The sequence below is a fragment of the Salvelinus namaycush genome, chromosome 30, assembly GCF_016432855.1.
Source record: "Salvelinus namaycush isolate Seneca chromosome 30, SaNama_1.0, whole genome shotgun sequence".
Lineage (NCBI taxonomy): Eukaryota > Metazoa > Chordata > Actinopteri > Salmoniformes > Salmonidae > Salvelinus > Salvelinus namaycush.
In genome coordinates, this window is record NC_052336.1 from 32,604,954 (window position 1) to 32,627,486 (window position 22,533).

The 22,533-nt window shown below is 41.9% G+C and overlaps 1 protein-coding gene across 1 annotated transcript in view; it reads left to right on the plus strand.

The window, feature by feature from the left end:
• The first annotated feature begins 1,724 nt into the window (after nt 1-1,724).
• The window catches only part of daam2 (dishevelled associated activator of morphogenesis 2), a 222,418-nt gene continuing 201,609 nt past the window's right edge, over nt 1,725-22,533 (plus strand). The window contains exon 1 of the mRNA XM_038969618.1: nt 1,725-1,878. The gene's annotated coding sequence lies outside the window, so the exon portion shown is untranslated. The remainder of the gene's footprint in view (nt 1,879-22,533) is intronic.

Here is a 22,533-nt window from a genome sequence, read left to right on the forward strand (position 1 = left end):
CAATGCAGTTGAACATTCTGAGAGCTACACTTTTTCCTCCATATACGTTGCTAAGTGATAATTAACGCTTCTGCGTTCTGCTGTTTATTTCTGATAGTTTTCTAAACCTATGAAGATGTCCAGTGAAAGCAGATATGCAATATGTTGACACTACACAGTAAAGACTTGGATACACATTTTCCCGAATGCTAATCAATAAAAACGACTGTTAAATATGCTGCTCTATTTTGCTTGTTTACAGTGGGTCATTTCATAGGAAACTGTTGGAGGCGCTCTTGTATTGTTACATCACCAACATTTCAACAATAAAGTTCTATATGGGCACTAACATGGCAGCCGCTTGTTATTGCCCTAACTCTCTATATACTGTATATGGCTTTGCTCTCTCCCATCTTTATCAGCATCAGAGAAGAAGAGGAGAAACAAGAGGGTCCACGCCCATCAGAACGTCTCCACAATAAGCAGACCGATAAGCAGACTAATATAAGCAGACTAAGCAGCAGACCGCCTGCCTCCTCGCCTTTGGGAGGACTCCCATAGTTAGGGTGGAGACAAGACCATCTTGTCAATATATAGGCTACAGTATCTCTGTCAGTAGTGAGTCACCTCCTAGGTCGTTGTCTTGTCCAGATGACATCATAGTTAAAACATACATATTTTCACCACAGAATCAAGTTTAAAAAATTGATCCATTCATATTTTTTTTGCCACTCAGCTCATGAGTTTGCAATACCTTTCATTCCACTCATCCCTATCCACTGTAAATTCTTCCAATTCCCATTATTGAATAGACCTTGTTCCAATCAAATAAACAAGTTCCCTATATTGCACTCATTCCTTTACCCCTCCCACCACCACCTCCCCCACCCCATACCCAGCCTGTCTCTCTATCGAAGAGAATATTATAATTTCAATTTCAAGATGAAAATGTATGTTAGGGGAGCTGGGTCAACGTGCGCACAGAATTCAAAATTAATGAGGGATTATGGGCCGCGAGAAGATCAAAACTCAGTGGTCATAGCGTTTCTTCATATTTCAGAGGATTATATTCTTAGGATGTTGCTAAGCAGCAGCCTGGGCCTGGTACCTTGTTTTATTAGTGTTTAACCAACCCTTATTCACTGTAGCTCTGCAATGCCCTGTAATGTACAGTATGGCAACTGAAGACCGTGGCCACATAGAGATTTTGCCACATGGTTTTTAACAGAGATGACTGCATGAAAAAACACACACTATGTCTGCCTTTGTGCGGTATGCAGCCAATCAGAAAACTGTTGACAAACAAAAACGGACAATAATTGGTGACTGCTTGGTGAATGCGTGTAAGCCTATAATTTAATCACAGCCTTTTCGATGACCACAAGATGATATTTGAATGTAACTAACTGCAGGTCACACCACCATATGGACAGGGATAGACAAAATGTTACACTTTATCAATACATAATAGATGGACATTTGAACAACTATCAACAAACTGTTATCAGTTATATGCAGCCCAACCCAACTACGTTTGGCTACTACCACACACACACACGCGGTAACACTGTGTGTGTGTAACACTGTTTACAGGGCATCAGCTGTGCAATAATAGTATACAAGAGCGGTACCTTTAAGAGGGTATGAGTAGGAGGGGTGATGGTCGTGTTTCGACTGATTTCTACTTCTCTGCTCGTTTACACAAACCGGTCACATTCGCTGTGAGTGTAGCGGGCGAATGAACAAGTCTGCGGGAGAGCGAGGCAGGCGACTTAAACCTACGAAGTAGGCATCGTTCTTTATTGGCTTTAACCTGTCTTGTGTGGTTGTGTCTTTTGATGGTTACAACTTCAAGGGATTATTATCGAACGACACGTTTCCCTGAAATGAAACCAGTCGGTAAGTCACAAATGTATGTTATATTTGCTGATAATGGTTAGGCTAATTTGGAGCGCTCCCCTCGTTTGGTTTTCATAGATTCAATGGCCAGTGCCAGAAGAAAGGTAAAACCACATCCTCCACTTCGCTATTTAGTAAAATTGTGGTAGTCTATTGGACATGTGTCATGGCACTGGTACTTTGTAGATCAATGTTTTGTGCGTGTATCCAAATGTAAGTTGCGTAATTTAATTGTATGTGGCTATACTTCCTTCCACTCATGATGGCTACTATGAAACCTAGATATGCAAATTTGGCCAATAAAATGATTATGATGAGAGATCATTGCTTTCTGTGGAGCAGTACACAACATTTGTTTCACGGTAACACACACCAAAGGGCAATTCGTAGGCTATGTATTTAGCCTAATCGAAAAGCACCACCATTACCTACCAAAATACTGTATGAGAACACCAGCTGGAAGGTAAATCGTTAGATGCGTAATACCGTTTTGCTCACGAACATGCATAGCGTTATGTGCGTCAGCTGGGATGGTTTAGCAAATGGTTTTGGAAGAATTTTTGCTAAAAATGACATATCAGGCTTTATATGTTAATGTCCATTGTTGGGCTACTATACATTGTGCTTGTGCAGGCCAGTTTGATTTAATCGGCGTACGGTTTCTGTTTTTGACTACAATTATATTTGCTGTGTATGTTCAGTAGGCTAAACTGTGATGACTTTTGTCATTCCCGTCGCTACAGATGGAGGGCACTGTCTGACCTCAACATTTCTGTCAACAAGACAGAGTGGAAAATACAGTATCGTAATCTGGTCAGCAGTCTATCCATGGCTTTTCTTAAATCTTGCTGTACAATTTGGCTTGTGAAACATTTCGGGTGTGTTTTACACAACCAATTTGTCAAAATATGTCTCCCTTGTAAAGAATAAAACTCTGTGCTTGCAGCGGCTTATGGTAGAGAAATTAACATTCAATTCTCTGGCAACTGCTCTGGTGAACATTCCTGCAGTCAGCATGGCAATTACACACTCTCAACTTGAAACATCTGTGGCGTTGTGTTGTGACAGCTGCACAGTTTAGTGGCCTTTTATTGACCCCAGCACACGGTTCACCTGTGTAATGATCATGCTGTTTAATCAGCTTCTTGATATGCCACAACTAGCAGGTAGATGGATTGTCTTGGCAAAGGAGAAATGCTCACTAACACGGAACCCAAACTGGCTGCGCGCGTGCGCCATCGTGCGCTATCGTGCATAAATGTATTTTGTCTCCCTACACCAAACGCGATCACAACACGCAGGTTAAAATATCAAAACAAACTCTGAACCAATTACATTAATTTGGGGACAGGTCGAAAAGCATTAAACATGTATGGCAATTTAGCTAGTTAGCTTGCACTTGCTAGCTAATTTGTCCTATTTAGCTAGCTTGCTGTTGCTAGCTAATTTGTCCTGCAATATAAACATTGAGTTATTTTACCTGAAATGCACAAGGTCTTCTACTCCGACAATTAATCCACACATAAAACGACCAACCGAATCGTTTCTAGTCATCTCTCCTCCTTCCAGGCTTTTTCATCTTTGAACTTATATGGTGATTGGCATCTACACTTTTACCACGACAATCGGCAAAACATTTAGTCTTTCAATCACCCACGTGGGTATAACCAATGAGGAGATGGCACGTGGGTACCCGCTTCTATAAACCAATGAGGAGATGGGAGAGGCAGGACTTTCAGTGCGATCTGCGTCAGAAATAGAAAGGAGTTATATTTTAGCCCTTGGCATTGCAGGTGCTCGTTGGCGTGTCCGAGCAGTGCGGGTGCAATAATTGAATAACATGGATTTCTAAATTTATTTTGCGACGCTCGCGCACGCGACGTGTCCGGTCTGGTCAGCGTGTAACAGGGATGTAAACAAATTTGTGCAACAATTTGAAAGAAATAAGCTTTTTGTGCCTATGGCAAATTTATGGGATCTTTTATTTCAGCTCATGAAACCAACACTTGACATGTTGCTTTGTATTTTGGTTCAGTATACATTTTAAGTTAAATATTAGCTTTTGTCTGAAGCTGAAAAAGACCAAAAATTCAAAAGCTGATTTGACCTATGCCCTGACAAGGCTTTTAAGCATCTATCTTCACTACTGCTAGAGTGCTGTAGCTTTTATTGATCTACTGTACTTCAACAACAGATGTATTCACATTGGATGGGTTAATTTTTATGATCCAAACCTTCTAAGAGCCTAATACATACTCTTAGAGTAGGTTTACCCCATTAAAGTACTTGGTAATGTAAAAACATGTATTCAGGTAAGACACATGCAATCTGGGAAGCTGTTCAATGTTCCTAATCTTGATATATGTGACTCACCATCTGGATTCGGTCTTATGTGGAATTGTGTTTTTTTACATTGGATAAAAGTAGAGGCTCAGAGCTACAAAATGGTATATCATGCACTGCATTTTTGAGGAATAATGGGAAAGTAATTCTGCTTTGAAAGTTGATCAACTTGTAAACTCACTTTTGAGAAAATGTCCTTTGAATGTTTTGGAATCTAGAGAAGAGCTCTTTGTCTACACCCATTCAGCATCGTTCACACCCTCTTTAAGCTTTAGCCCCATCCATCTAGTTTTGCTCTCGGAGCATTGAGCGCACACCTGGCGCTCTGGCTGATTTGTTACCTCTGGATAACATGAAAACAGCCTAACCAGCTCTGCTGGCAACAATTTCACTACGCTTTTTTTGCAGATGTTTACTGACACCGGCCATATTCAATGGGTGTTGTACACTTTAGCTTAAGACATGTAGCTAGCTAGGTAAACAATGAACCTAGCTAGGTAAACGTGTAAGATCACACACGTAACGTTTGCTAAAGAGCCAGCCAGCTAACAATAGCTAGTTAAACAACAATGAACACAGTGCCACATTATGTCATTACTACCCTGCATTAATATTCTGGAAGCTAACTAACCAGGTTCAATGTTAGCTAGCTAACATTAGCCTCTAACTAGAAATACAAATGGCTCTGGGATATGAATAATATCAGCTAGGGAGCCAGCCAGTTAACGTTAGCTAGCTCGCTAAAGTACACTTTAGCTTGAAATTAGAAACATGTAATATCTGAAAGTCTAGCATTAGCTAGCTACAGTATCTTACCTGTATACATCAGCATGCATGTTGGACTCGTCTCCCTGTCACGGATTCCATGCTTGGCCTTAGTTTGAAGATGTAATCCGGAGACATGTCCATCTCTTTAGCTATCATACTCTAATTCCACTGATTTCAAAACTTGATCCTCCAGAAAGTGGAGAGCAACACTTATGCAGATCCACTACACAATACATTTCCAAAAAAGCTGCGTTCGACAGGATTACCAACAGACAGACCAACTCAAATGGACAGAAGCCGTCTATATGGCAGACCAATCCGAACTCCTCTCTCAGCATGTCCAGCCCACTCGTCTCAGCCAATCATGGCTAGTGGGAAGGTTGCTGACTATCTGTGGCTTAACCAACAAGGCTCGTAATTTAACAATTGTATTCCTATTTACAGATGGCATACAAGTTTGTTATTAAGGCAATTGAACTAAGCTCATGAGACTTACTATATTGACTCTTTAAATACTGTAACTTAATGTCTCAAGAGCATAGCGCACCTATCTTACCCTGTCATAACCTAAAATATAAGGTTGCGTTACTCCATTGTTTATAATAGGAACATAAACCATGTATAGCTTCAAAAGCTGTCAACTACTGAGTAGCTTTATATATTAGGCTAATGTCAAATGTAGGGTTAAGGAATGGTTTCGTGAACTAGAATTCATTTGGGCTGGAGATTTTCCAGTCCTCTTGCTTTTTAGTCCAGGAAAACCTCCCCATAATGTTTAAATGGGTGCAATGTGATGTCTTACTATAAACACGTTTACGTTACCCATCTAAAGCTCATTTCCTGCATTTTACCACCATCTAATATGCCGTCTCTATTTAGAACAAAAAGTAAGGAAATATGCCTACAGTCATCAAGCTAGGTAAGATGTCATTATTGAATATGTTTAAGTGATAAGACTGAACTAGATCAAAGGTAATTCAATAATATTGTGTTGCACCTGTAACCAATAGCCTAACAAATGAACAACTCTTGACAATCAAGTCTTTTTCTCTTTATCAAGACATCCTCTATCAAATTTCAGCCAGACCGCCCAGCCAGCCCGAGCCTCCTGCATGCCCCCCCCCCCCCCCCCCCCCCCCCCCCCCCCCCCCCACCAGTCTATTCAAAACTCAACTCTCTCCCAACACAATCTCCTTTCCAGTTTCCACCTTAAAACAGTTGTATTCACATAGGGAAAGGTTTGGGAACCAAAAAAAAACCTACAGTCAAAATATACATGAAAACACAAACCGCAAATCCTCCATATAATTAAACAGAGGCCTAATAGTACTGTAGAGCTCTTTACTTGCACACACTATTTGGGTAGCCCCGTCCTGTGCCTAGGGGTCCACCACCCTGCAGCATCCCAACCCAACACAACCTACTCAGCTTTAGAATCGTAGTGAAATATTATTGGTTTCGGGTGTTAGGTCAAGGCCTGAGTGACAACCCACAGGACGGCAAACCCCCAGGCCCAGGACTGAGCAGCCCAGCAGCTAGGGATTGCCTAAATGGGCATGTTTTTAATACAGGTTCCTTTAGTCGTACTGTGTTCCATATAAGGCATCCAGACCGTATGAAAGTTGCCCAGTATACCCTTAATCTTGTAATAAATCAAACCTAGTGATGCATACTTTTACAGTTTGAGAGGATAACCAAAATTACAAATAATGGCAATGCATTTCTTACCCGCTATAAATGCTTGGTTACAGTCTCTTCAGATAAGTCTCCAGTATCAACATTTCGAAGCAAACAAAAACAGGGAGACTGAAGAATCTGTAGACCTGCTGAGATAAAAGTATATGGTCTTTGCCAGAATTCAGCCAGCCTTCACAAAAACATAACATAAGCCTTAGGAAAGTATTCAGACACCTTGACTTTTTCAACAAATTGTTAGTTTACAGCCTTTTAAAATGTATGAAATATTTTTTCCCCTTGTCAATTTACACACAATATCCCATAATGACAAAGCAAGTGTTTGCAAGTATTCAGACCCTTTACTCAGTATTTTGTTGAAGCCCCTTTGGTCTTCTTGGGTATGACACTACAAGCTTGGCACGCCTGTATTTGGAGAGTTTCCCCCATTCTTCTCTGTAGATCCTTTAAAGCACTGTCAGGTTGGATGGGGAGCGTCACGATACAGCTATTTTCAGGTCTCTCCAGAGATGTTCGATCAGGTTCAAGTCCGGGCTCTGGCTGGGCCACTCAAGGACACTCAGAGACTTGTCCCGAAGCCACTCCTGTGTTTTTTGGCTGTGTGCTTAGGGTCGTTGTCCTTTTGGAAGGTGAACCTTTGCCCCAGTCTGAGGTCCTGAGCTCTCTGGAGCAGATTTTTATTAAGGATCTCTCTCTGCTCCATTCATCTTTGCCTCGATCCTGACAAAGTCCCAGCCCCTGCCGCTGAAAAACATCCCTCCATCATGATTATGCCACCACCATGTTTCACTGTAGGGATGGTGCCAGGTTTCCTCCAGACGTGACTCTTGGCATTCAGACTCTTGGTTTCATCAGACCAGAGAATCTTGTTTCTCATGGTCTGAGAGTCTTTTAGATGCCTTTTGGCAAACTCCAAGCGGGTTGTTATGTGCCATTTTACTGAGGAGTGTTTTCTTCCGTCTAGCCACTCTTTCATAAAGGCCTGATTGGTGGAGTGCTGCAGAGGTGGGAGAACCTTCCAGAAGGAGAACCATGTCCACAGATGAGCTCTGTCAGTGACCATCGGGTTCTTGGTCACCTCCCTGACCAAGGCCCTTCTCCCCGATTGCTCAGTTTGGCCAGGTAGCCAGCTCTAGGAAGACTGTTGGTGGTTCCAAACTTCTTCCATTTAAGAATGATGGAGGCCACTGTTTTCTTGGGGACCTGCAATGCTGCTGAAATGTTGTGGTACTCTTCCCTAGATCTTTGCCTCGACACAATCTTGTCTCTGCGCTCTATGGACAATTCCTTCGACCTCATGGCTTGATTTTTGCTCTGACATGAACTGTCAACTGTGGGACCTTTTATATAGACTGGTGTGTGCCTTTCCAAATAATGTCCAATCAATTGAATTTACCACATGTGGACTCCAATTAAGTTGTAGAATTATCTCAAGGATGATCAATGGAAATAGGATGCACCTGAGCGCAATTTTGAGTCTCATAGCAAAGGGTCTGAATACTTATGTAAATAAGGCATTTCTTTTTTAAGAAATTTGCTAATTTCTAAACCTGTTTTTGCTTTGTTATTTTGGGGTTTTGTGTGTAGATTGCTAAGGATTTTTTATTTATTTAATCAATTTTAGAATAAGTCTGAGATCTGGCTAAGCTTGAAATATTGTTATCAGGTATCCTATTGAAATATTGAGTGCAATAGTCTAGGGTCTACACCAGAGGTTAATGGTTCTGTAGGAGGAAGGTATATGGTGGAGGCAATTAAGCTTGGAATGCAATGTGTAAAGTAAGTGTAATCACATGTGTCAGACACTGATAAGGATGGAGAGATGTGGTTTAGTGAGGAAGGGGGTCAGGCCAGGTCACATTAAGGGAGAAGGAACAGTTTATTGCCCTTATCGCTTTACATCTGTATTGCTAGACAGGAAGTTATGTTTAGAGAGGAGACTCCACACACATTGGAGTGTATATATACTACCACTGGTGGAAATATATTTTTGTCTGTTGAGCTGTTCGAGCATTTGAGTGAATAAACTTGGTTGGAGCTTTTATAGTGTCTGTAACGTAACAAAGTAGAAAAAGTCAAGGGGTCTGAATACTTTCCGAATTCACTGTATGTCCCCTTCTGTGTTTTACACCTCCAGCAGAGGAATAACATTTCTGAGTGTATGTAATTGTTTCACTGGCATATAGCACATTCTATGGATGGTCTTAAACTGCAGTAATGTGTCTGAGATGATATGAACATGACTGGGCATTCGAACATATCTGTATCCATTTATCATCAATAGCTTCTACCAGATCTTCACATTTTTTGTTTTACATGTTTTGTGTCATTGGGAAAAGCCTCTATCAACACTTGATACAGATTGTAAATCAACTTTGGAGGTTTGTCAGACTGCTTTAAAATAGCAACTGGCTTGTCCGGTGTTTGCTGCACAGAGAGAACAAAGAGTTGTATCTGCAAAAATCCACGTCAGCTCCATCAGACTGGCCTTCCCTGGCTGCCTGTCCCTGCTGAGACTACTGTTACCATCTGATCCTCCTAAAATGAGGCATGATAAAGAATTTCCATAATGGGAATGATGCAGAGGTGTGGACTCGAGTCACATGACTTGGACTCGAGTCACAAATATGATGACTTGGACTTGAGCCTTATGACTCGACCTGACTTGATACCCTCCCCAAGCCCAAATATAAAAAAAATGATGCTATTAAAAAAAAAGTGTGCAGCGCATCAACTCTTCATTTAACGGATTACAGTTTGAATCGGACAGCAGCCGAAAAAGTTGTGCGTGGCAGTGCAGAGGAATGTCGGCGAGTAAATTCAGATGGAGCCCTTGGATAGATGATACAACAAATTATTATTTTCGGATATAAAGACGACGCTGTATCAACAAAAAACGGATTGCGACTTGCGAAACATGCGGGAAGAAAATTACAGACGGCGGCGCAACAATTTCCAACTTTGTTCGACATTTGAAGCTGCACAAAGAACGGTAAGTCGTGGCTAATATAGCCGACAGCTATATAATTTATAACGTTAATAGTGTAGCATGTAGGCTAACGTAACATTAAATCAGTCAGCCTCCACACAGTCAGTGCGGGAACGTGATCATTGCACCCAAGGTTGAGCTACAACTGGCTAGGCAGTTGGTAGCCTAAAGCCTGCCTGACATTACTGCTGTTTCTAAAACCATTGACATACGTTAGCCTACTGTAACCACACAGAGAGAGTGTGAGTGTGTTGGGTGATTTTTGTACAAGCCTACATCGCCCGACTGCGATCCTCGATAGTCGATCACTATTGGGGGGGGGGGTCTTTCTCATGGCTACTCATGTATTTCCATGGAAATATAACGTTTATTTGGCAAGTAACACACAAATATATTATTAAAAGCATTCATGATTTGCCTAAATGTAATATACTAACTATTACTCTTGTTAAAAATATGAAGTGGTATTACATTTTGGTGAAGAGCACATTATGACTTGTTTAGGACTTGACTTGATACTTGACTTGGGACTTAAGTGCTAAGACTTGTGACTTGTAAACAATGACTTGGTCCCGCCTCTGGAATGATGTTCATTTATACATTTTTGATTCTATTCTTGTATAATATATGGTTTAATAATTGAAATGCCCATTATTCCCAGATCCCAGACTAACTTTATGCTTAACATGCTGTCCTGTAGCTACTGTAGGTCTACCCATTTCAAGATGGAACTTTTGTATCGTTCACTGATATTGTTAATATACTTCTAAATTCACCTGAGCTCTGTAGACTGGTCTTCCCTGGCTGTCTGAATCTGCTGGGACCCCTGTCACCATCTGATACTGCTAAGACATGAGTGTAGTGTAGTGCACAGTCAGTACACAAGAGGGCTGCATTCCCGCGGGATGCCTGCGGGAACTGCAGGTCCCAACCGAGATCATTACGGCGCAGTCGGCATTTTTCATTATGTGGGGGCAGGAGCAGGTGGTCAGACAGACGTCTTTGAGAAATAGTTTTGTTGTCCCACAGATGATCCTCTTTCTGCTTTTGTATGTGTTAGCCTACCTATTATTTTAAAAGCACATTTTTTTCGCATTATTCACACACAGAATTCGCTGCTTCAACTTCAGTAAGCATCACATTTTATTTGTCACATACACATGGTTAGCAGATGTTTAATGCGAGTGTCGCGAAATGCGTGTGCGTCTAGTTCCGACAGTGCAGTAACATCTAAACATTCCCCAACAACTACCGAATACACACAAATCTAGAGGTGAATGAGAATATGTACATGTAATTATATGGATGAGCGACAGTGCAATAGATGGTATAAAATACAGTATATACATGTGATATGAGTAATGTAAGATATGTAAACATTATTAAAGTGGCATTATTTGGAGTGCATTGTGTAAAGTGACTAGTGATCTATTTATTAAAGTGGCCAGTGATTGGCTCTCAATGTAGGCAGCATCCTCTGAGTTAGTGACTGCTGTTTAGCAGTCTGATGGTTTTGATGGAAGCTGTTTTTCAGTCTCTCGGCCTAGTTCCTAGCTCAAGTGTGCCTGTGTAGTTTCATTGCAAATAGAGTAGGCTGCCTCCATGGGTGGAGAATCACATGGCAGTTAATTTGAATATGACATTACGTTTAATGATTTAGACTGTAGTTTTACTACAGTGTCTGTAAATGTATAATGGAAAGAAGTGGAGGGCGCTCAACCAACGTGAGTCGAAGTGCAATCCATTTTTTTTATCATGATTGAAAAGGCACAACGCACACAGGTTAGGCTATGGTGAGCAAGTGTTTTGATTACCCTATTTGTCTCTGCCTGCAAGGTGTCCTCCTAAAAGTTAAGCTATATCCTATAGGCCTATGCAAGTCTCGCTGTCATTTGTTTTCTGCTTCAAGTTCAGTAGCCATACCTGCGAGATCGGGTGCGCGTGTGGTCTCAAATAAATGGAGTAGGCTATAGTCTACGACTGGGCGGAGAAGCACGGGGCGGATATCTTTCCAAGGAAATGTACTTCTTAAATAGATTAGACTATAGTTTACTACATTGCCTAGAGAAAAATATTGATCACCCATATTTCTCCATTTGGAAAATCGTCTGACTCCTAAAAGGTAGGCTATAAAAATAGCTCAAGAGAAAGTGCAAGTCTGTCCAACTCTGCTCTCTTCAAGTTACTTCTACCATATTGGCTGATATGAGGACATGCTGTATTTCTCACTTTGACTGAGACTAGTTTGTCATCTTAATTCTGTCCATCTTTTTCATTTTCTCCTTCAACAAAAATGATATGTTGGCCCCCATGTATCTAATTAGTTAGCTTTCCTTCATTGTTTGCTGTAAAAGATTGTTTTGAGTTACATCGACACCTTTCTTGAATATTCAAACGGAAGGAAGTGGTCATAATCTTTTTGTGATTCGAGTGTCACGTTTGACAATTAGGTCATTTATTGGAGGTAATTTCAAGTGCCAATTGGAAAATGCTAATATTTTAAAGCCTCACATGATTTTATATTACAGTTTAATAGACCAATTTGATTGGGTACTTGGCATACCTTTGTCCATTCCAGGTCGTTAGTGCTTGATAGATGTGATAAACTGTTTGATTAAACTCAATATCTGGCAATGTAATCGCACCTCACCTGTTTGCTGGGATTTCTTTGCCAGTAGTTAGGGCCTTATGGATGAAAGGATTGGTGCGGGTTGTCACATTTTTAATCAGACCAACCCTTTGGGAGTAGGTGTTTTGAGGGATTTGGAAATGTAATGCTGTTGAAGGAATTTGTGTAAATGTGCAATGCATGTACTTTTACACGCATCAAGAGGCCAGCATTGAAACCAGAGCTCACCGTGTTTGAGTCAACAATGGATGAATTAGTAGGAAGTCACAGGCCCGAGTGCAACACAGTGTGCATTTGAAGGACTGCATTATGGTAAAATTCGGCAAGCTTTTAATACACAAGTTCTTCAATTTCAGCTTTTCAGTGAGCTATGTTTAGCACAAAGTCACTTTTGGTTTGTTTTTGAGTTGAATTCAAGCCTCTTTTGGCACATTTGTGTTTTTTTTTAAAATATTTTTGTCCTATTTTGATGACACATGCTCGTCCGGCTACCTGTATGTTTTGGATGGAGTGGATGAAAAACATGTCTGGCATCCAAGAATAACAGGACGTGACTGGCTGGGCTAAGGTCTTCTCATCTTGGCCATGTCCCAGAGTAGTGCACAGACTGCTGACAAGGCAGGTAAGGGGCTTTTTGGCAATGGGGCAGAGGTGTGTGTGTGTGTGTGATGAATGGAAATAAAGCGCTGGGCAGTAGGTGTTGGGTGCAGAAACCACTCCATTCTCCCCTGGATGGCGTGGGGTTTGCTTGCTCTACCGGGCCAGATGTCGTGGTTGACAAGGGTTCCTGCCAGTCGCGGGGTAAGGTGAGAAGCTGGGCTGGGCTAGCTGCATGGGCGGACAAGCAGAGGGTACTTAGAGGCGTGAGCAGCTGCTGTGTAGACACCTATGCACACATCAATACAGGACACGCATGATCACAAACAGACACGTGCTATAGAATGGGCCAAAGGGATACACCTCAAATAGTGCCCATCCATTAAAGTACATGGACAGACATCAACATGCACCCACACAGAAGGAAGGCTTATCAAAACAACTGTCTTACTAATCCCAGATTCGTCCATCGGACTGCCATAAGGTGAAGTGCGATATATCAATCCAGAGAGCGTGTTTTTCGATTGCTCCAAAGTCCAATGGCGGTGAGCCATACACCACTCCAGCCGACCCTTGGCATTGCACATGGTGATCTTCGCCTTGTGTGCGGCTGCTCGGCCATGGAAACCCATGTCGTGAAGCTCCCGACGACCAGTTCTTGTGCTGACGTTGTTTCCGGAGGCAGTTTGGAACTCTGTAGTGAGTGTTGCAACCGAGGACCCATTCTGTGAGTTTGTTGCCTACCACTTCGCAGCTGAGCCGTTGTTGCTGCTGGATGTTTCCATTTCACGATAACAGGACTTACAGTTGACCGTGGCAGCTTTAGCAGGGCAGAAATTTGACAAACCGACTTGTTGTAAAGGTGGCATCCTGTGACGGTGCCACATTGAAAGTCGCTGAGCTTTTCAGTAAGGCCAAAGGAGATTGCATAGCTGTGTTCTCAATTTTATACACGTCAGCAAAGGTGTGGCTGACAAAGCAGAATCCACTAATTTGAAGGGGTGTCCACATACTTTTGTATATATAATGTGCCTCCTTTACCTCGTACCCCTGCACATCGAATCAGTACTGGTACCCCCTGTATATAAGTTATTGCTACTCAATTTTCAAAAATGTCTCCCTGCATTGTTGGGAAGGGCCCGTAAGCATTTCACTGTTTGTTTATGAAGCATGTGACAAATAACATTTGAATGATTTAAGTTTTGTCTAACCGTGGAAGAGAAGTCAGATTTCTGCCAGGATAGAACTGATTCTGATACAAAAAGGTTTTCTGGTGAGTTTTGCATTGATCTTTGTCAGGTCTTGTAGAAACTCCAAATAGAAATGAAGTGGGGAAAATAGCATACCCATGTCGTGGGCAGAATGGAGAGAGAAATGTGCAGCAGTTGCTGAATGCACTTTTATTTTTGGAACTATATTCAAATGTAAAAAAAATAATTTAAATTACATCTTAAACAAAGCTTTTTCATTGTTTAAAATAGGCCTACAAATGTTTTGCTTGGCTGAAACATGACTTTATACTGTGCTGTATGCTAGAATATTGGACATACACTGTCTCCCCTCATTTCAATTTTAAGCCTCCATCTCCGTCTACCAATCAGGGCCCCAGAAGAGTCAGAGGACACACTAACTCAGTGAAGTGTTACAGCGGGTGTGTTTGAGGACTCGGGCTGATCTGCTTGAATCTCAGAGATGTGAATAGGGAAACTGACATTTCAGTGGGGATTAAGGAAGCATGGTAGACACATACTAGTTTTGGGCTTGAAAAATACCTACTGTGCCTTTGGGAAGTATTCAGACATTTTCTTATGTTACAGCCTTATTCTAAAATGTATTAAGTTGTCTCGCCCCCCCCCCCCCCCCTCCCCTCATCAATCTATACACCATAATGACAAAGAATTTATTTTTTTAAGGAATTTTTGCAAATTTATTAACTTAAATATCACATTTACATAAGTATTCAGACCCTTTACTCAGTACTTTGTTGAAGCACCTTTGGCAGCGATTTACAACCTCTTCTTCTTGGGTATGACGCTACAAGCTTGGCACACCTGTATTTGGGGATTTTCTCTCATTCCTCTCTGCAGATCCTCTCAAGCTCTGTCAGGTTGGATGGGGAGCATCGATGCACAGCTAGTTTTAGGTCTCTTCAGAGATGTTCGATCAGGTTCAAGTCCGGGCTCTGGCTGGGCCTCTCAAGGACAGTCAAAGACTTGTCCCGACGGCACTCCTGCGTTGTCTTGGCTGTGTGCTTTTGGTCGTTGTCCTTTTGGAAGGTGAACCTTCGCCCCAGTCTGAGGTCCTGAGCACTCTGGAGCAGGCTTTCATCAAGGATCTCTACTTTTCACCGTTCATCTTTGCTTCGATTCTGACTAGTCTCCCAGTCCCTGCCGCTGAAAAGAGTGACCATCAGGTTCATGGTCACCTCCCTGACCAAGGCCCTTCTAGGAAGAGCCGGCCAGCTCTAGGAAGAGTCTTGGTAGTTCCAAACCAGTTCCATTTAAGAATGATGGAGGCCACTGTGTTCTTGGATCTTCAATGCTGCAGAAATCTGTGCCTCGACACAATCCTGTCTCGGAGCTCTATGGACAATTCCTTCAAACTCGTGGCTTGGTTTTTGATCTGACATGCACTGTCAACTGTGTGCCTTTCCAAATCCTGTCCAATCAATTGAATTTAACTAAGGTGGACTCCAAGTTGTCAAACATCTGAAGGATGATCAATGGAAACAGGATGCACTTTAGCTCAATTTTGAGTCTCATAGCAATTGGTCTGAATACCTATAAGGTATTTTACATCTGCAAAACAATCTGAACTTGTTTTCACTTTGTCATTGTGGTATTGTGTGTAATCAAATTTAAATAATGCTGTAACGTAACAATGTGGGAAAATCAAGGGGTCGAATACTTTCCGAAGGCACTATGTGAGCCTCAGTAAATGCAACACCTCCAATGAATATATTTAAGTCATTGCATTTGCAACTTGGCTCTTTGTTAGATGAAATGAATAAGAGAATATTACTTCTTTGTCATGGGTTGGGTGTTACTCCTGAGGTTGAGAAATTGACCAGTGGTCCCTTTTTTTTTTTTAAAGTCCGTGTTTCATGTTGGACTAACGGTTAGTCACTAACCCTCTATACGTCTTGGTTTCCTGTCTAGTTTGTCAGTGGAGGGTTGTGTTGGGAGAGTGTTTTAATGTCTTTTCACTTCAGGCAGTTGTCTGGCCTACTATACAGTATTTGTGTCTGGCTTGGGGGGCCTAGTGTTCACGGTGGGTTGGTGGGGCAGTGGTGCTAGGGTCTGAATAGTCTGGTCTGTTTCCCTCACACAGTAGTGGGGCTGTGAAACACCTGAGTCGGATAGGAACGGCAGCGTGGCAGGAATGCCCCCATGTGCCAACCACAACTGGCATCAGAACGGGACGAGGCTTGTCCAACCGTGGCGCGATGCTACGATATTAACAGGCACTGAATGCATGTGGGCTGGCTCCCACACTTACTTTCCACAGCGCGTGTCCGTCTCTCTGTCGCTCCTTTGTTGCCTCTTGGTCTCCCTCTACCCCTTTCTACTCCATCTTATGCATTTCTTTAACTTGAGGTCCATATCTTAAAATATACATACTTACATAGCATGGGAACTGTAGCACGATTTATCATATGCAGTTATGCAACTTGTAATGAATCTACTCCATTTTACATTTTAGTCATTTAGCAGACGCTCTTATCCAGAGCGACTTACATACCTGTCTGGCCTACTAAGCCCGAAAGCCACCCATTTTATACAGACCATAGTTTAAGTTCCTACGAGGAGGAAGTCTCCTTGCCTAATGGGATCTATTAAACAAAACAGTGGAAGAAGCTTTCTTATTCTTAACCCCCCCCCCCCCCCCCCCCACCCCCACCTCTTCTTCCTACACTTTTTTCCCCCTCCTCCTCAGTCTCTCCATCTTCATTTCCTCTGTCAGTTCCACAACACCCACGCCAACGTAATCGCGCGGTTAATTAACTCATTCTGCATACTCAATTGTAGAAAAAGATGCCTCCAAGTTCTGTTTTCATGTTCCCTTTTAACACGACGTGTTATCGTTGTCTACTGCCTTGACACCAGTGTTACTGTTGCGAGGAGAGCCTTTTCCTACCTGTCCCAGTACTTATTAATGGAAACAGTGGTTTGCTGCCTGAATAGCCTGTCTCTGTTGCTCCCACTAATTTATATTGGAGGTAATTTAAGCTTGGGCCGCTCTTTGAATTGTTTGAATTCAATGGAGAAGGGAGGCTGCATTTGCATCAATTCCTGCATAAATGAAGGCTAGATAGGTTCCTCGGTTATTATCTGACGCAAATGCTTGCAGAGCAGGTGCAACACTTGGCCTAATTATTCCCTGAGAAATGAAAGGGCCATCATGGGGAATGCTTTAGCACCAGGATAATGGGGGGGGGGGGGGGGGGGTTGTGAATATCCTAATACTTCTTGCAACCTGATGGCTTCAACCCCCTTCCATAATCCTCCTGCCCTATGCTCCTGCTCATCCCCCTTCACTCCTTCCCTGCCTCCATCACTTCCCCAGACCACTGACTCAATGAAATGGTTGTTTCTGTCCCCCGTCTCCCTTGCAGTCACAGGCAATTAGTGCACGTTATAAACAGGCCGCAGGACGGATGCCGGGAGTGGGCATCCGACCCTCACACAGTTATCTAATATTACCCTGGGCTACCGTGAAAGAACCATGGTAGGGGGTGGTTTGTGGAGAAAAGGCAGGGTCTGTTTCTGGACCCTCACACGTGCTACACTGAGCACAAAGCCCCTCTTTTACTAGGGATCTGGTGCACATATGGAAACATTTTCTTCAACTCCCCCCAAGCAAACCCCATTTTCTTCCCCTTGACTGCAGGTTTCCCCGCACCTCCACTGCTATCTACCTGAGGATAATTTGGGGGGCAGTGTACTACCTGGAAAAGGTTCTCTCTCCCTCTCCTTGTACCACAGAACCCTACTCACGCACCCGACTGCCTCAATGTCTGCTCATTCACTTACAGGGCCTTGCCCTCCAGCCGCAGGAGTAATATGAGGAATCCTAATTTTAACTGTGTCAATGCTTCTGGTTAGGGCTTTCTTTGTCTGGCAATACCAGCCATTCTAATGCAATGAGACAAGTATGACTGTTTCTGTTTTAGAATTTGACATGCGTACCTACTTAGGTCAGTCATTACCTGAGATTCTTGCAAAGGTACACCTTGCTGTCAGGCAGCAGCAGACCATTGGATCACATAAACATACATTTGTTGCATTCACTGCTTCACAGAAAGACTTCAGATTAGGTTCCTCCTTGCATTCCTTGCCTTGGTTCAAGATCGGTTCCTTGCGTTCAGGATCGAACATTCAGTAAAGTGTGCTTACTTCTCCATAATTGGATTCGTAGAAGCGCAACACTAGATTAACATCAGTACAACAGTAATACAATATTAGTGTGACATCATCTCGGAGCAGAGACCTTTGACTGCACAGCTGGGTGCAGATAACAGCACAGCTTGGATGTTTATTTTTCCCCCACTGCATTCCAGCTTCTTATTTATAATAGCGATGATATCCAACTCCGGGGGTTACTTCTATAAAAGGACATTTTGCAAACTCGCTAAAAAAAGGAGGGTTTGCATGCTACATTTTCCAGAGATGTAACCTTTAGATTTCCAGCAGAGAGACATCGATCACACTGAAATAATTGTGAGTTTGGCAAGGGTCAAAGATTGCGAGATGCATGACTGGGCACCGTAGCGAAGCTCGGCAAAATCCGAAGGCTGCAAATGGAAAGCTGTAAAGCTCCTTCAGTGGGGATCTGCTTGTGGATCTCCCATGTATATCATGGAGTTTAGGGTTTGAAACTGTGGTCGGGGATTAACTGTACTTCTATATTATGCACGTAGTCAAAGCTGGAATGTAGGCCGGTGGAGAAAGGGAAACCGGCTAAATGAATTTGAATAATCCTAGCCCTTCTACGTAGAGGGGACAGTGTTTTATCCAGAGGCTCGACAAATGTTTATCTGATTTTGAATAATAAATAATAAAATCTACCACAACATTAAACTCTACAACATCAACAGTATTGCAGAACATATAGACCAGAACAATTTAGCAGTGTCCTCATCTGAATATGAGCCAGTCAAACTATACTGGTAGCCATATTCTTTGGTGATACACAATGTGGGCCAACAGCGCTGGTCAGATGAACACATTAAACAGACTCTCGTCAGACTCCCGTTCATAGATCCTCAGAGTCCTTCCCATTTTTTCAGTTTGGAAAGACTGTTGAAATAGGAGTGGATGGGCCAGTTGGCCCAGCCGGGCCAGCCGCAAAGTCAAATTAGCTTTTTGGTCTTAAGGTTAGGCATAATGTTAGCAGTGTGGTTAGGTTTAAAATCTGATTTTATGACTTTGTAGCTAGGCTGGCTAGTGACCACCCTGTAGGCCTCCAGGACAAGATTCATCCCAATAAATGACAACCTGAAAAAAGAGGCCACGCCCAACACAGAGACCTGTGGAGAGGTTTGACCTTTTAACCTCTACAAACAGAATAAATGTCTTGGAGGGTTAAGTTGGTTATTAGACATCTGCAAAGGGGTGGTCATTATATACTTTGGATTCAATTATGCTGACAGCTGGGGGTAGTCACCCAAGGGCATTTCAGACCAAGCTCTGGAGTCATCTGACTTATGTTTTACTCCTCCACCAAACCTCGACTGAACTATTCCTCCCTCAACTTGAAGACTGAACAATTTGATCCCATTTGTTATCTTAAGATCTACCATTGGTGATTTGTTTCCTAGGATAGAACTCTGCTAAAGACAAATGAGTCCCCCCACAACACCCAATTTAATGCCTAGCAGATGGTTTTCAGGGCCCTCATGAGAGCCAGTTTCATTATAGTGGTTGTTGTGGGTTGACTGACCTTCATGTCTTAATGTAATGATGGACTGTTGTTTCTCTTTGCTTATTTGAGCTGTTCTTGCCATAATATGGACTTAGCCCTATTTGGTAAAAGACCATCTTCTATATACCAACCCTACCTTGTCACAACACAACTGATTGGCTCAAACGCATTAAGGAAAGAAATTCCACATCTGCACTTCAGGTGACTACCTCATGAAGCTGGTTGAGAGAATGCCAAGAGTGTGCAAAGCTGTCATCAATGCGACGGGTGGCTATTCTGAAGAATATAAAATATTTAGATTTGTTTAACACTTTATTTTGTTACTACATGATTCCATACGTGTTCATAGTTTGTCTTCACTGTTATTCTACAATGTAGAAAATTGTAAAGAATAAAGAAAAACCCTTGAATGAGTAGGTGTTCTAAAACTTTGGACCGGTAGTGTAAGTATTCAGACACTTTACTCAGTACTTTGTTGAAGCACCTCTTACTGACATCTACCCTCTTTTCCAACAAGCATCCTCACCCATGCGCACCGACCCACTCCGGATGTCTATGCACTTTGAAATTTGGTCAGTCTGCCCTGGCCGGACCAAATCTGAACCAATCATAGATGTCTATATTCCACATGTTTGGACAGTACAGAAGAGAACAGCACAGTGAAGAAAAGTACAGCAGAATAGAGTACAGTAGAGCACACTAGTGTACTGAACATATCTACTTTACTGTACTGAACTCTACCGTACTGTGCTCTACTGTGATGTCCAAACATGAGAAACATAGATGTCTATGATTGTTTCAAATTTGGTCTGGTACTGCCCATCCTAATGTCGTCTTGTCAATAATAGCCAGTGTGTAGAATAATACCTAAATATGCAAAATAAGGATATTTCATATTTCTACCTTTTTTTGTGTACCTATTCAGGATAACACCATGAAGAGGATGATATTCATATCCATAATTATTAGGGCTGGGAATTGCCAGGGACCTCACAATAAGACATATTATCACGAAACATCAAATTGTATTGGTCACATACACATGGTTAACAGATGTTAAAGCTAGTGTAGCAAAATGCTTGTGCTTCTAGTTCTTACAGTGCAGTAATATCTAACAAATTCACAACGACTACCGTATCCACACAAATGTAAAGGGATGAATATGTATGGATGATATCTGGATGGCCGTGCGGCATAGGCCAGATGCAGTAGATGGTATAGAATGCAATATATACATATGAGATGAGTCATGTAGGATGTGTTGACATTGTTAAAGTGGGGTTATTTAAGTGACTAGTGATACCTTTTTATTCAATGTATTAGTGGCAAGAGATTTTAGTTTGTATGTTAGCAGCAGCCACTCTGGTGCTGATTTTATATGTATTGCTATTCGAGGATCCAAACATATTGCTCACCATATGTATACTGCAGAGGGTCAAGAGGGAGCCATCAGTCATTGAAATAAAAGTGCTGAAAACAAATTTAGCTCCGTAATTAAAAAGATGGAGAACAAGCTATAAAGGAAAAATATATATATTTTTTTGTGCAGGTACAGCCAACTAGCGCAACAATTATATAGAGAAATTGTCAAAATGACTGTGTCTGTGACCCATTTCAGGAAACTAGGCATGTGTCAGCAAAAAAATATAATTCTACGCTCTGGATAACATGAAAACAGCCTAACCAGCTCTGTTAGTGTGAGTAAAATGGTCAGTGGGGTGTTCTCTCATTTGTGTCTGGAAGTAGCTAGCAAGTTAGCTTGGGTGCTTGACTGCTGCTGTTAGTACAAAACGCTTGGATCAACCCTTAATATTGCCTGCTAACATTATTTTGTTTTAACTAAAATATGCAGGTTTAAAAATATATACTTCTTAGTATTGATTTTAAGAAAAGCATTGATGTTTATGGTTAGGTACATTTGTGCAACGGTTGTGCTTTTTTTGCGGATGCGCTTTTATTAAATCACCCGTTTGGCAAAGTTGAATTGGGCTGTGAGTCGATGATAAATTAACAGGCACCGCATTGATTATATGCAACGCAGGACAAGCTAGTTAACCTAGTAATATCATCAACCATGTGTAGTTAACTAGTGATTATGTGAAGATTGATTGTTTTTTACAAGATACGTTTAATGCTAGCTAGCAACTTACCTTGGCTCCTTGTAGCAGCAAGGTCCTTTTGATGCTGCACTCGCGTAACAGGTGGTCAGCCTGCCACGCAATCTCCTTGTGGATTGCAATGTAATCAGCCATAATCTGCATCCAAAAAGGCCAATTACCGATTGTCATGAGAACTTGAAATCGGCCCTAGTTGCTACCAAATCATACAAAGGCCATTTTCTCAAAAGTGATAATGCAAGTTTGTCAACTTTCAAAGCAGAATTACTTTCCCATTGTTCCTCAAATGCAGTGTATGGTATGCCATTTGTCTCTGCTTTTATCCGATTTTTGCTTCATAAGACTGAATCAAAGCGGTCGGACACATATAGTAAAAAATAATATCTATCGATTTCAGGAAGTGTCTGGGAACGAGTTTAGCTGTAATGTGGCTAACATCTTCACTTTAGAACGTGTGCCATCCTTCAGCATAACACGTCAACCTTTTTTATAAAGCACATGTTTATCATATTCGACCATGGTGGGTTATGTCACATTTGACGTTGATTGCCACACAGTTGTGCCAAATTTATGAACCCTTTATAAAGCATGAC